Consider the following 14,211-nt stretch of genomic DNA (forward strand, 5'->3'; position numbering starts at 1 on the left):
GTACATCCTCTATTTAAGGAAGAGTAGACCTCTTAGAAAATTCAAAACAATTTACATTAATGTTTCATTTGTCTTGAAATAGTGCTGGTGAGCACAGTGCCCGATAAACTGAGCTATCTAATATTTAGTCACAGACTTTGATGTTTCTGCATGCGTTCTTCAGAATTATTATTTTGGGGACTGTTGAAGAAAAGTCACAGCCGAAATGCTATATTTACCTGTTCCTCAGTTCGTAGTAAAAATTTTTCAAACATAAGTCTACAAGTATAAACACTTTTAACTTTCCTTGAACCTAAATATTTTAAAACGTCTAGTCTGCCCTTGCTAGTGAAGTAAAAGGTGATATAATTTTATATTATCTAGTCCCATATGCCGTATTATCTTATATTATCTAGATATTGTATCATCTAGTATTGTCCTGATTCTCTTCTCACCTGTTGCTTATTAATTTCACACAAAGTTCGACTGATTTTCAAAAGTATATAGATCAGTAATAATGGCCAATATTTATATAATATTTACCAAATGCTGGACCTTAGGCATTGATTATATTAATCCATACGATCCTCACCTTGACCCTAGGAGGTAGGTACTATTACCTCTCCAAGGCCTCAGGGAATTGTCATTTGTTTTTATTTTAAAATTCCTACTCCTAAACTATACCAGCAAAGTTCAAGTAAAAATAAAGATCAGAGGAATAACAAAATAAATTCCATGTCCTTATATCAGACCAGGGTAACTTATTTCATACTGCAAATGATTAATGTGATAGGTAAAATAATAAAGTATATTAATTCCTGGGCTATTTGCTCAAACCAAATTTCCAAGGTTAATCTGACCCCTCAGTGTGTGAGACACACACCCACCAGATATATCCAGACATGGAGTTACCCAGGCTTCAGAGAGAGTAGGAACTACAGACTAGAACAAGACCATAGACAACTTACAATCCAATTTTTTATATGAAATATTAATCTCATCACTTTCTTTACCAAATCTGCTAACAAGTAGCAAGTCAAACAGAAGTTTCACTCTCCTCCCTCCTCCCCAGTCTCTGGTAGAGGTGCTAATGAACAGAAAAATGAGAGTCTACAGCCTAGAATAATCTACAGACTGGAATAATCAACCTTTGAAACCTCAAGAGCTGATTTAATAAAACTTTACTAATTTGCACCACAGAAGTGGCTCAAATCCGAGATAAAATACCCCAAATCAGCTTATTCCTTTATAAAACAAGCATGTATTCAAAAGTTTGGCATGATCATGAACAGCAAACTCTGCAATTTATTTGGTATTAATAACTTCAAAGAATCTTACTACTATTTCTCTTTTCGGTTCTCCTTTGTGAACGAATATTCCATGTGCCTAGAACAGAGCAGGGCACATAGCAGGTGCTGAGAAAGGTTTACTTAATGAAATGCATGAATGAATAGTTCAGGCACCTCAGCATTCCCTGAGTTTCCAGTCCCTGGCCCCTGAAAACCAGACTGCACATAAACACAAGAGAGACTTTTCCAGAACACAAATATATCTATGTTGCTACGCTACTTGTATCCCTTTCACAGACTTCCCCACACCTCATCAGCAAGCTGAACAGACCTGACACTGTTACAGAGCAACTGTGTTACATCTCCAGCCCATAATCTCACCACTCTTGGCCTTAACAAGAGTGAAATTCCTCATGGTGTCCTCTCCTCCCTTCCGTCCACCAGATGCCTTAGCTGACTGTGTTCTCCTGAAAGGCTGCACATATCTTTATCACTGCACTTAGCTCACTGTTAACTAACTATTTTGGTGTCTAACTGCCCCCCCCTAGCCTATGAACTCTTTAAGGGAAGATTATTTTAGTAATCACTGTGTCCCCAGCATCTAGTAAAGTATTCAAAACACAGTAGATATCAATAAATGTTTACTGGAGGCCTGGATGGATGAATGGATGGGAAAAATCAAACAGTACTACATCTATTCATAAAAATCCCAGGCAGCCATGCTTTTGAGGATAATTTCAGACTTGCCAGGAGGAAACGAAAATAACCATAAACGAATTACATAACAAAATACTCCCCATTATTAGCAATGATTACAGAATGTATACTCATCATGGAAGGCACTGCCTGTTGGGACTTTCAATTAATTGCTCAGGGCAATGAGGTATGGGCAAAACTAAGATCAGGGAGCTTAAGTGGTAGCTACACATTCGTGTATTCTCTGCTCCAGAGGTAACATTCTGAAAGCAAATCTAAAAACAGAAATGATTTTCAGCCAGTGCTAAGGAAAAACAAGCCAATGCCCCTGCGGTGCCATGCAGGCACATGGCTTCCACTCAGCGCAGAGCAGGCGGGGGCTGGCTCAGTGCAGCCTCAACCATCACCCCACAGGCACACCAGTGCAAACCCACCCTCCTGCAGAAGAGAAAGCTATCAGAAGCCCAAGTACCTGGTGCGCACTGGGCTGGCGCTGCAGAATTTAGTTAGTCTAGCTTTAGCTGGAACCAGAACGCTTGCCGGAAGTTTTTGGTTAGTGTCTTAATTGAGGCATCACCTTTGGCACAGGTGCTGAGTGCTGCTGGCCACAGGGGGACCTGAGCACCAACACTGGCAAAAACAGACAAAAGACAAGAGTGTCTGTTTTTGCTGCATCTGAGCTGGGCTGTTTTTGCTGCATCTGAGCTGGGCTAGGGAAGGTCCCACCATGTCATGCTCCTGCCCTTCAGGCTTTGTCCCCAGATAGAACACTGGGACAATCAGCCTTCACTTCTTGAAAACAAATACTCTGAATTTCTGTATCTTAAAAACAGAAAATAGATGGGAGGTTCATTATGCTATTCTATTTTTGCAGATATTTAAAACTTCTGGTAATAATTTGTTCTCAAGACATTTTCCATAGTAAGTTTTTAAATATATAAGTCATAGTTTTCTATCTCAGGACTTCAATTCCAAGGTAACTGGGACACTAAAAAATAAGAAAGTGATTATCCTGTTGAAGGGAAAAAATGCCAAAATACTAACAATAGATTTAAATTTAGATTTCATCCCACCTGGTATAGAGTGTCTCGATTAATGTCACCAGAAGCAGATCATACTCTTCTCTACGAATTGTTATAAATTTGTGGAAATTGTGCTTTTGCAATATACTATTTTTGTTTTCCATTTCTAAAATACTTCAGATAGGCGTGATGCTTTTCTTCTACATCTATATATGTTTAAAACCTTACACAGACAGTCCTAGGCACCCTCAAATACCACAATCTGAGCCCATCTTATTCCCACCAGCTGACCCTTCATGACCGCAAACGGACAAAGTAGAATTTCCCTCTACTTCAAAGCAAGCCACTATTTCATCAAAACAAAAAAGGTCTTTCCTCTGTATTTTTTATAGAGGAATATATAAAACGCTGCCAGTTACATATTTTTATATTCACTCCCTCATTGTGCCTTCATCATTGACATACTCTGCCAACTGTATTCGTAAAAATGTATCTTTTTATTTCTATTCTTTAAATGTTCTTCCCTCAACCCCAACTGCTTCCTCTCACCTCAATAAACTCTATTAAAGCACATCTTTGGGATATTTTTTATAATTATGTAAAGTAAAAACAGATGAAAGCCCTCTTTCTTCCAAAGCCTTTTCCAAAGTCACCTGAGCCCAGATCTTTCTCATCTTGAAGCCGAGTCTGCTCCCTCTCTCTCCAACCCCCTTGCATTTTGTTGATAAAAGGAACAATCCCTCGAAAGGGAATCACCTCCTCATGCCATACTCCTGCTTAGGGAACAACGTTCTATCTGTCCTCTATTCCATCACATGTAAATTCCAGTCTGGCTCCCAAGGTCCTCTGCTATCAGAATCACGGATACCTGTCCAATTGCGCCAACCCACAGCGCTCAATGGGCCACACCACTTAGGGTCGCAGAACTCACATTCCACACCCACTTGGACTTTAGAGCCTTCTCCTTCATGAACTGCCCAACAACTCCACCCAGTCTGCAGGGGCCAGAACAGCTCAGGTCCAAAGAACACTCTGGAAAGGTGACTAGACACAGGACAATTCTCTACACCTGTGTATTTCGATACTATTAGCATATTACCCTCTGCAATCTGGTGGGGCTGGTCTATAAGTTGATGGGGAGAGCTGACAAAAATTCACAAAATGATGTGACTAAGTTAAAACTACAAAGGGCAGGAAAACACACAACCTCTTGAATTATCAAGACTGAGAGTGTTGGCAACCAAGTACTAAAATAAATATTTTCACCACTTGTAAATTCTTTGAGCAGTCTTTTTCTAACAACACGCAAATAAAAATACAGAAGTCCCAAGTGGATATACAACAGAGAAAGAAAAGATGAGTGTCCCCCCCCAAAAAGTCTCTTCTTCGATGCAGGTTCCTTGGTACACTGAGCCGTAAATTTGATGTGGTCCAAGGCATGGGCCCTCATTTGGCAACAACGATGCACTGTCTAGACAGTAGCTCCCTAGAGGAAAGGTTTGTGCCTAAATTATTTGTGAATTTCCAATGACCTACACAGTGTCCGGTACAAAGAAAACAATAAATGGTTGCTTAATAAAGAGACACTTGTTTTGAACCTTAGATCCTAGATTCAAAAAAAAACTATAGATAAAGATGTTTGGGGTTTATTCACAAACTCATTATTAAACATGAAGTTTAATCCAAACAATAGGAGAAAATTTTTTTCAAGCTTTTGGTGGAATTAATTATCTGAAAATGTTGTGATTTACCTACTTTTAATTTTCCACTTACCTTTCCAATCCAACAAAATCTCTTTCCTTTAGGGCAGGGTTAGTGGACCAAATTTGACTCTCTGAAGCAGTCTATCTATTTTTATAAATAAAGTTTTATTGCAAAAAGCTATATGCATCTATTTATCTGTTGTCCATAGCTGCTTTCATACTACAGAGGCAGAGTTGAGGACTGAGAACTGACCTGCAAGCCTAAAATATTTGCTATCTGGCCCTCTATAGGAAAAGTTTGCTGAACCTGCTTTACGGCATCATGTAATACTTAATATCCAATAAAATGTGTCATTTAAAATAGCTGGAAGGTTACTGAGCTAAAGTTATTTACAAGTTAATTGAATATGCTATTTACTTCTGGCCACTATGGTTTTATTATATCCTCAAAATTGAAATCTACCAAAGACATGCCTCGAAAAAAAAAAAAAACAGAAGCTTAATGATAAGGAAATTTTTTTTCTTGCCACCTAACTTATGCCATGGTTTTCTTAAAGCCTTTGAGAGCCCACAGAGAGCAGAATAAATTTCATAGAGGTAAGAAGACGAAAGGAAAAACTGCATAGAGAAGTTAAGAAGCAATTTAAAGCTATACCAATTGAAGCAGGGACAAGGCACACAACACCTTCATCTCTGCACAGATGGAGCAAATGTGGCATTTAAGAGAAAGAGGTGTGAGTAATGTTAAAGAAAAAATTTTTAAATTGTAGAGAAAATAAGGGAGTGTTTTGTTTGGATACGTTGGCTTATCCAGACTAAAAGGCTATCACAGCAAAGTGCCTTTTGGGGAATATGCAATCCTAGCCATACACAAGGAACTCTCAGTGAAGACAGTGTGAAGAGAACACACGCATTTCACCCTGACCTGTATCCATTACACCAGAAGGTTCACTCCACCCAGCTTTCTGTAACTGGAAAGCAGCAAATTCCCGGAAGCACCTTGAGCCTCAAAGCCTGCCTACTCATCCTCGGCGCAAACAGCTCTCCTGCCAGCTGGGAGGCCTCACCTTCCTCTGAAAGAACCTTGTTTATTCCTACCAACTCTACCCTCATCCCTCTTCCATCCATCCAAATGCCACCTATCCTTCATGGTCCCATTCAAAATCCCAACCAGTGCACCTGTACCAGTCAGAGGGACCCGCTCACAAAGACGACAGTGTGAAGGTTGCTCCTGGAGTTGTACAACACGGTGGCCCCAATCCCAGCCCCTCCATAAAGTCTCTCCCATCCACATCACAGCAGGCTGATAGTCCCTCTCTCTTTCCTAAAACTATACATGTGTCTCGTGCCCTCACTGGGCTCGCATTATGTATTTTTTCCATACGTAAGTCAGTAGTGACACTAACAACAAATAGCCCTCGGTGAGTGAGGCCCCGTGCTAAATGCTCTGTGTGCGTCATCTTATTTAATTCTAAAAATAATCCTATGAGTAGGCATTATCACCATGTTCCAGCTTTACAGGTGAGGAAGCTAAGACAAAAATGGTGAATTTGCTGGAGGCCACACAGCTAGAAAGTGGCTGAGCCAGGATTCTGACCGGGGTCTGTGATTCCAAGGCCAATGTCCTTAAATGATACTCTAACTCTCACCCAGAAGGTACTCAGTGAAACTTGCTTCGTGGACCAAAACTCTAGTTCAATCCCTAGCTACCCTTTGGTCTTTCCACTTCTTATTTAGAACAGCCCACAGAGTGGGAGAGCTTTGAGGCAGACAAATCTCCTAGTGCTCTACCATCCCACACAGAGTGACTACAAGACTCCATTGGGATGGTACAAAATACCGAATATCCCTATTTTTCACTCCTATGAGCAAGCATATCACACAAAGAGTTTACAATTACTTTCCATGCTTCCTTTGAACAGCCAGGCCATGCATGGCTTTATCTTTGACGACTGAGCTCCTCATCAGACTACACACCCTCAAAAATAAACACAGTTACAGGAGAGGAGGTCTGTTCCAGTCTACTCTACGGGTAGCAAATGACTCTTACGGAACCATGGAGCTGTGGTCAAAATGAAGACTCTCCTCTCCTTTACCAGTGAGATGAGGGATTAAATAAAACGCAGGCATCCAGCTCCCCATTCCGAAATGAAAATTCCATACTTAGAAAAGCATTAAGAAGGTCCCCTATCGAGCTGGTTTCAAGTGTTTAATTATATGCATCATGTAATTTTATGCATACATACTTTGTCACTGTTTTCTACTGAGGTTGGCAGGGAGAGAGAAACTCGGCATTGGATTCTTAGTTTAATGGGCTTGTTTTTCTGCTTACTATAACAGCTTGCTGGGAGAGTCTGATAAGCTTTAAAAGAAGTGGCAAGGAAAACCAGCTCCCTGTGGACGCTACCCATATGGAAATAGGCCAAGACTGGAAACACCTTTAGGAAGACGGGTATCCAAGGTAAGCGACATCCTTCATAGATGGATGAAACCTTGACTGCAACCCTCCTATTTTCCAATAAGATTTTGAGCTTTAAAAACAAGTGGATGGGGTGGGGCGGAGAGCCACAGCTGCTTAATCTAAAAGCACCTTTTAGTTTCCTTGCAAAAGTTTCCAAGTCAAGGACGAGGAAGAATCAACACTTACCATATAAAGCAGGCCCTTGAGAGGCAGCAGTACCCCAGGGTAGGGTCCCACCTGAAGAAAGTGCTCCCAGTGAAAGAAGCTACTATGAACCTAAGGCCCTTAAGGGTGAGAAGTCAGAAGCTTATTTGGGAATTTGCCACCCTGAAGCGCAGCAAGTGAGGAAGTAGTGAGAGGTGGCAGATGGGATGGGGTGAGGGTAGAAGCTACACCCAGACAGCTGTGGTGTTAATAAAACCGCAGCAGCCGAGCAGCATGGAAACAGGAGTCTTAAGCATCTGAGTAACTGAGAAGCAGCTGTGGTAATTTCTGAAATAACTTGAAAAAAAAAAAATCAAAATACAGCATTACATTCAACTGTTAGGTAGACTGCAAGTATGAGCCATGGGTTGAGAATAAAACTAAAACCCAAGACACTAAGCGTTGCTCTAATGGTATCTACGCCCGGGGCCAGGCTTACAGGTAAAACCAGCTTATAGTGAGCTCCCCCATCTGGGACGTACAAGAAGAGTTCCCTAGAACAGGGTCCACCCAGTATTTAAATCCAGCCTTTAAACAAGGCCCTGTATGGACACCAGACTTAGTCATTTGAGCCTAAGAAGAGACTCCTAAAAATTCAGATAAACTTGACTACTTGAACTCACCCATTAGAGCAAAGATAGAAAGAATGTGTAATCCAATCATGTAAAGGTTTTTAAAACTCAGCCAGAACGATTGGCAAATAGGACCATATGAAATTTTTCTTGCTAAAATGGCAAAAAACCAAAACCCTCCTAAAAGAACGCTTCATTATAATTCCTTACTGTAAATCAATAACTGTACCATTCTAAATGACATATTGGTCCATACAAGCATTTTGGCTGATTCAAAATTTGGATCGAGAAACATGAGCCTAGGACAAGGGACAATGATATACATATGTGAAGTAAGGTTGCAGACATGCAGAAGTCTCATTAATTCCACATCTAGACATTTGGGCCATTTCTGAAGGGCGGGCAGAGAGAGGACTTAAGAGTAAAGACTGCCCAATTCACACACTTCAGTGGGAAGACTCACAGATTATCAGACAGTTCTTGTGTTGTTGGTTATGCCAAGTCATTTTGCACTGGGTGTTCTGTGAGATTCTCAAGTCATGTCTGTTTTGTCTCCCCAAACTGACTGCCCACCTTCAGTTTCACTGGAAAAACCTTGATCTGTATGCAGCTGGTGCTTATTAGGAGGTGTTACCTGTCTGCTCAAGGAGCTCAAAGAGTGATGTAGTAAGCTCATTTAATGCAAATGGCTTTATAATTCTGTCTCAACCTTCTTTCTGCAGCCGCCTACTTTTTCTAGGGCAGGGTAATGGAAATGATTTCAAGAAACAGGAAAAGTGTGATTTAAGTAACTCAACTGAGCTTATTTCTCTTGGGAAAAGGACGGCTAGCTGACTAGGCTCAGAAATTAATTAAGTGGTGTCTGACCTCTATTAGTTATTTAAATTTAGCAATAACTTTGCTAACAAAGAGAAGGTGTTCCAATCAGCTCGAATGACCACCAGGATTCTTTGCTTTCAGCATACTGAATGATTGAACTCGCTGCACTTCCCTCACAGCTGTACTCAGAATTTTCTTTAACGTTCAGCTGACATAGAAAAGTCAGAATCCAGTACATGAAAGGTGGTTTGGGGGTGTCTGTGGATAATGAAGGAAAGTGTGAGTTGTTTGGGAGCCAAGTGTTCACACGTGGGGCTTGTCTCAAAAAAATGAATTACTTTCTTGCTGCCTTAACATTCTCCCTTAACTCTTCCCTCTCCAAGCTTTCTCCTCCTGGCATATTTTTTCTTTAACTGAAGTATAGTTGACTCACAGTATTATACTAGTTTCAGGTGCGCAACATAGTAATTCAATATTTTTATAGATTATACTTCAAACAAAGTTATTATAAAATACTGACTATGTTCCCTGTGCTGTACATTACATCCTTGTAACTTATTTCTTTTATACCTCTTAATCCCCTTCCCCTATCTTGCCCCTCTCCCCATGCTTCTCTCCTCTGGTAACCACTAGTTTTGTACCAGTGAGTCTGTTTCTGTTTTATTTTTTAGATTTCACATATAAGTGAAAACATACAGTATTTGTCTTTCTCTATCTGACTTACTTCACTTAGTATGATGATCTCTAGGTCCATCCATGTTGCTGCAAATGGCATTATTTCAGTCTTTTTTATGGCTGAGTAATATTCCATTGTATATATATATTACATCTTCTTTATCCATTCATCTGTTAGATGGGCACTTAAGTTGCTTCCATATCTTGGCAACTGTCAGTAATGCTGCTATGAACTTTGGGGTGCATGTGTCTTTTCGAATTAGTGTTTCTGTTTTCTCCAGGCATTCTTAACTCATAGAGGGCCAAGTAATAGGAAGCACCCACACAGCCACACCACAGAGAGCTGGGAGTCCTGCAGGCACCGGTGGGAGAGGGGGTACTAGCTCTCCCTCAGGAGGCCTTTTCCAGCTACAGCACCCCCCCTTCCTGCTCCTCAGCTGCTGTCCCCAAACCACTCAAGCAGTCCCAGGGAAACCACACCTTCATCCAGCCCGGAAGCTTCCAATTCCACCCTACCCTACAATGCTGTTGTATAGACAACACTGTATTTTTTCAACCAGAGCATATATTACATCAAGTATCCCTAGAGCAATACTTACATCTTTTTTAGTGCATTCTTTGCACTAACAAAAACAGCCCCCAAAGAAAAATGTAAACCAATAGTTTACTTCCATCATGGATTCTCCTTTCACCCAGAAAGCAAATGCTCTACAGCACTGGGCCACACCCCCCCCCAGATCAAAACAGTGACACAAGCTCCCAGAACGTATGAGGGAAACCAATTTACACAGTAGCAGCCAACATGTGCGAATACTTTCACTGCAAAATTGAAGAGTGTAGTTCACCAAATACATGCTAGAATGCTAATGTGAGTAATTACACAGGTGGTTATGCAAACACTGAAGTCATGCTTCAACTTGGCAGAAGGGTAAACATTTCTAGGATAGTTTGCAAGGTTCAATTATCTAGGTCGGCTGGTTAATTTCCTTTACATCTGAAAGAGTTCCCCCAAAGTCGATCATTTTCCAACAGAAAAGTCACTGCTGGGAACATTTTCTGCACAGGCAAGAAAAGTATACACTTGTAGTAAACTGACTCAACATTTTTAAATGAGCATCTTTACCAGGAGCTGACCTGTGCAGACATGATTATTCTATTGTGTCCTACAACTTAATTCAAACAAATCTTTACTCTTGAAAACATTTATTTGAATAATATCCATTATCTAATATGTGCCAGGCACTATTCTAAGATGCTGGGGATACAGCAGTGAATGAAATAGGCAAAAATTCCTGCCTTTTGGAGGCTCATGTTCTACCAGGGGAAAACAATACAGTCACATAAATAAGACACAGGGCATGTTAGATGGTGATCAAAGTGTGATGGAGAAAAATAAAGCAAGTAAGGAGAATGGGGTGGGGGCGTTATAACTTTAAATATCAGGGAAGACTACAGGGAAAAGGTAACATTGTTCAGAGACTTGAAGAAGGTTGAGGGAAGGAGCCAAGCCAGGTGGAATCCTGGAAAAGAGCTTTCCAGGCAGAGGGAGCAGCTAGTTCAAAGACCCTGAAAGAGGAGCGAGCCTGCTGGGTTCAGTGATCAACAAAAATCTAGATTTGGCTAACTGTTCCATAATCTTGTTAAAGACTGTATCCCACACAGAGATTTCAAAAGGCTTCATTGTTTACAGTTCTGGAGTTTTCTCTTAAATATATATAGCCTTTGACATGACTGTGATTCATAGAAATGTACGTGTTTTGCTTTCCCCCATCCCTGCATGCACTGACAGCTTCTTGTTTGCACTGAGTTAAGTCCCAAGGGCCCTAGGAGTATGTTTAGCACCACAGCAACCAAAGCTGGTACAGCACTCAGATATGCTGTAAGTCAAAGACACCTCTATATGGATTCAAGGAAAGGCATGCAGGAATCTCCACCTTTATCCCCTAACACCACAACATCCTCCTCATTTGTGCTCTGGTGTCAAGGTAGTGAGAGGTCAGCCAAAAAATCTCCAAAAATGGTAATAAGCTCAAAGCAGAGCGGGAGGGGAAAAAATACCCATCTCTGCACTTCCAAAATAATAATGTGATCCAATTTGCTTTCTTAAAAGTTACAATTTTTCAAAAAAGAAAAAAGCCAAGAACTCTAACTTTGAATACACGGGAAGGAAAAGGAGAACTGAGTACGTAAAAGAACAGCATGTGAATCCCCGGAGTCCAGAGTCAGGTCAAGGGCAGAGTGAGAGGAGCCAGGACTAAGAGTCAGGCACACCTGGGCCCCCTCTGTGCTCCACTAGCTGTGTGCCCTTGGCTGTGCCACTTTACCTTTTCGAGGCTTCGCTTCCCCATCTGGGGGAGAGGATTCATAATCCCTACGGTGCTAGATGGTTGCAAAGACTGGAAGCAGTGGATTAAAGGGCGACAGCATGTAGAAAGGCCAATCGCCAAAGGTTATTATTGTGTGATTCTATTTATAGAGCATGCGTGAAATGACAAAATTACAGAGGAGGAGAACAGATTGAGTGGTTGTCAGGGCTGAGGGCTGAGATAGAGTAAGTTGGGATAGAGAGATAAGTGATAGAGAGAAAGTTGGCTATGATTATAAAAGGGGACCACGAGGGATCCTTGGAATGGAGCTGCTCGGTATCTTGACTATGGTGGTCACATGAATTGTCACGCATGATAAAACTGCATAGAACTAAACACACACACACACACACACATAAGTGCATGTAAACCCTTGGAAATCTAAATAAGATTGATGATTGTATCAATGTTAATTTCTGGATTGTGAAGCTGTAACACGGTTATGCAATATGTTACCACTTGAGGAAATGGATGCAAGGGATATAGGGTCTCTATCCTTTCTTACAACTACATATGAATCTATAATTATCTCAAATAAGTGTTTAAAAAAAAAAAAATCTTATCACCTTAAAAAAAAAGTGGCTGGCATGTCATGAACACTCCCTAAGTGGCACAGTGGGCAAGTTATCTGTCACCTATAAACCAGAACTGCAAGCTCCTACTTCTGGCTTTAGATTCCAGAAGAAACGCTGAGCACCATCCCTGAGTGAGCACACTATGTGAGGGTTCATGCCACAGAGGTTATCACCACCACCATCTTTGGACCCCAGCCCTCCAAAACCTCACGAATACCCAAGTGAAATACACACACTCTTTATATAACCAATGGAGAAACTTACTGACAGGAATCCTTTTACCACACTATTTAAAGAACCTTTTTTCTGTCTCTGAGTAATAAACACATACACACTAATAAAAAAGAGCTCTCTAAAAAGAGAGAGAAAAAGTACTTTCATGGTCCAGAGCAGCATTTTCCAAACTATTCTCCAACCAAGGAACACTAGTCCCCCTCAGGGACTAATAATTCAATAATGATAATACAAAATTTTAAAATCACGGTCAAGTAAATTTGGGAAATACTGCATACATTTTCCCCCTCTGACAGCTCTAGTGGGGGCGAGGGGCAGGAATCCCCTTCATTTAACTAAGCTTTTTCCAAATTTACTTGTTCACAAAACCATTTTATTATACCTACTGGCATCCTGAGAAATACTCCCAAGGTCTAGAAATTTTAAAATCATTCTACATCGGTCAGCTACTCACTACCAAATTTCTTCACCCTCTATGTACTTTAGAAGAGAAATGGATGGTTTTTCTATAGCTAGTGCAGTAGTTTTAACTGCATGCAATTGGTCATTAATAAACGTTTGCTGAATTAGATTCAATGCAGGTACAATTTCCAGGATGACAACTTTAGGCATAGGAGAAGCAGCATTTCCTGATGTTGTTGTTGTTTTTTGTTTTTGAAGTCTCAGTTGAGAAAACAAAAGTGCTCCTTTCTAGAAGTTTCTGAACGTTTCTCAGAAACTTGTTTCCTCCTGAGTGGCAGCTACTCACAACTAAAACAGCAGTTTACCACATGGTATGATTATAAGGAATAAGCTCAAGACTAAAAAAATCTGTACTCAAAACTCTAGGTCCTGAAATTCGATTAGCAGGATATAGGACCTTGCATACCAAAAATAAGGAAAAAAGCTGTAACTGCGATTATTCCTGGGAGAGGGAACGAGTTAAATTTGTCATTTCATGAAGGTGACTTTAGCGTAAATGAATTTCGAATGTCAGAGAGTTTTCTGAGATCAGGCTTGGATGAGGGCAAGAGAAAGGTGAAGATCCTGAATCCTACGGACTGGCAGAAGAAGAAAGAGAAAAGGGAGGCAGACAGTATCAAAAGCAAGCTCCATTTAATTCACAGGTCCCTCAAGGCCAGAGACACTGGTTTACAATGACACATTTCCATTTATAGAAATAACCCATACTCAACTTGAAGAACCATAAACCAACTGGAAAATTAAAAGGAATTAATCAGAATAATTTTAAAAGAATGAAATTAATCAGAAGAATGAATAAGAAACAAACATTCAGGCTCTTTAAAAAATACACACAGCACTTGAGGAGTATGCACTTGGAAATTAACTCAATTATACACATCTTCTATGTAAAGATTTGGAAAAGAAGAACTTATCATGAACCCCTGATGTACTGGAAAAATGTCTCAGTCACCAAAGGATAATAAAGTGAACTCACTGAGCATTCCACTCCAAGGCACACTCATGCATTTTAGGAACATTTCCAACATGTCTGAAAACAAAATGGGTTTCAGATAAAACATCAATTTAACCGGGAGAACCTAGCTTCGCAAGCATTCCTGGTCTTCAGGCTGCTATGGAGAACTAAGGAATGGTTTAGACATTCCAAAACAGTG

At 40.5% G+C, this 14,211-nt stretch overlaps 2 protein-coding genes and 1 pseudogene across 12 annotated transcripts in view; 2 read left to right on the plus strand and 1 right to left on the minus strand.

Moving 5' to 3' along the window:
- CARMIL1 (capping protein regulator and myosin 1 linker 1) overlaps positions 1-14,211 on the minus strand; it is a 319,172-nt gene that overhangs the window by 230,614 nt on the left and 74,347 nt on the right. The gene's annotated exons all lie outside the window — the stretch shown is intronic.
- LOC309607620 (cytidine monophosphate-N-acetylneuraminic acid hydroxylase) overlaps positions 7,030-14,211 on the plus strand; it is a 246,294-nt gene continuing 239,112 nt past the window's right edge. For all 3 annotated transcript variants that reach the window (XM_082346354.1, XM_082346356.1, XM_082346353.1), the window contains exon 1: positions 7,030-7,150. The gene's annotated coding sequence lies outside the window, so the exon portion shown is untranslated. The remainder of the gene's footprint in view (positions 7,151-14,211) is intronic.
- LOC309607652 (small ribosomal subunit protein eS12 pseudogene) overlaps positions 7,030-14,211 on the plus strand; it is a 29,044-nt pseudogene continuing 21,862 nt past the window's right edge. Inside the window, exon 1 of the transcript XR_014249691.1 lies at positions 7,030-7,150. The product of XR_014249691.1 is annotated as a small ribosomal subunit protein eS12 pseudogene (transcript). The remainder of the gene's footprint in view (positions 7,151-14,211) is intronic.

Source organism: Balaenoptera borealis (assembly GCF_965194805.1).
Source record: "Balaenoptera borealis genome assembly, chromosome: 12".
In the NCBI taxonomy this organism is placed as follows: domain Eukaryota; kingdom Metazoa; phylum Chordata; class Mammalia; order Artiodactyla; family Balaenopteridae; genus Balaenoptera; species Balaenoptera borealis.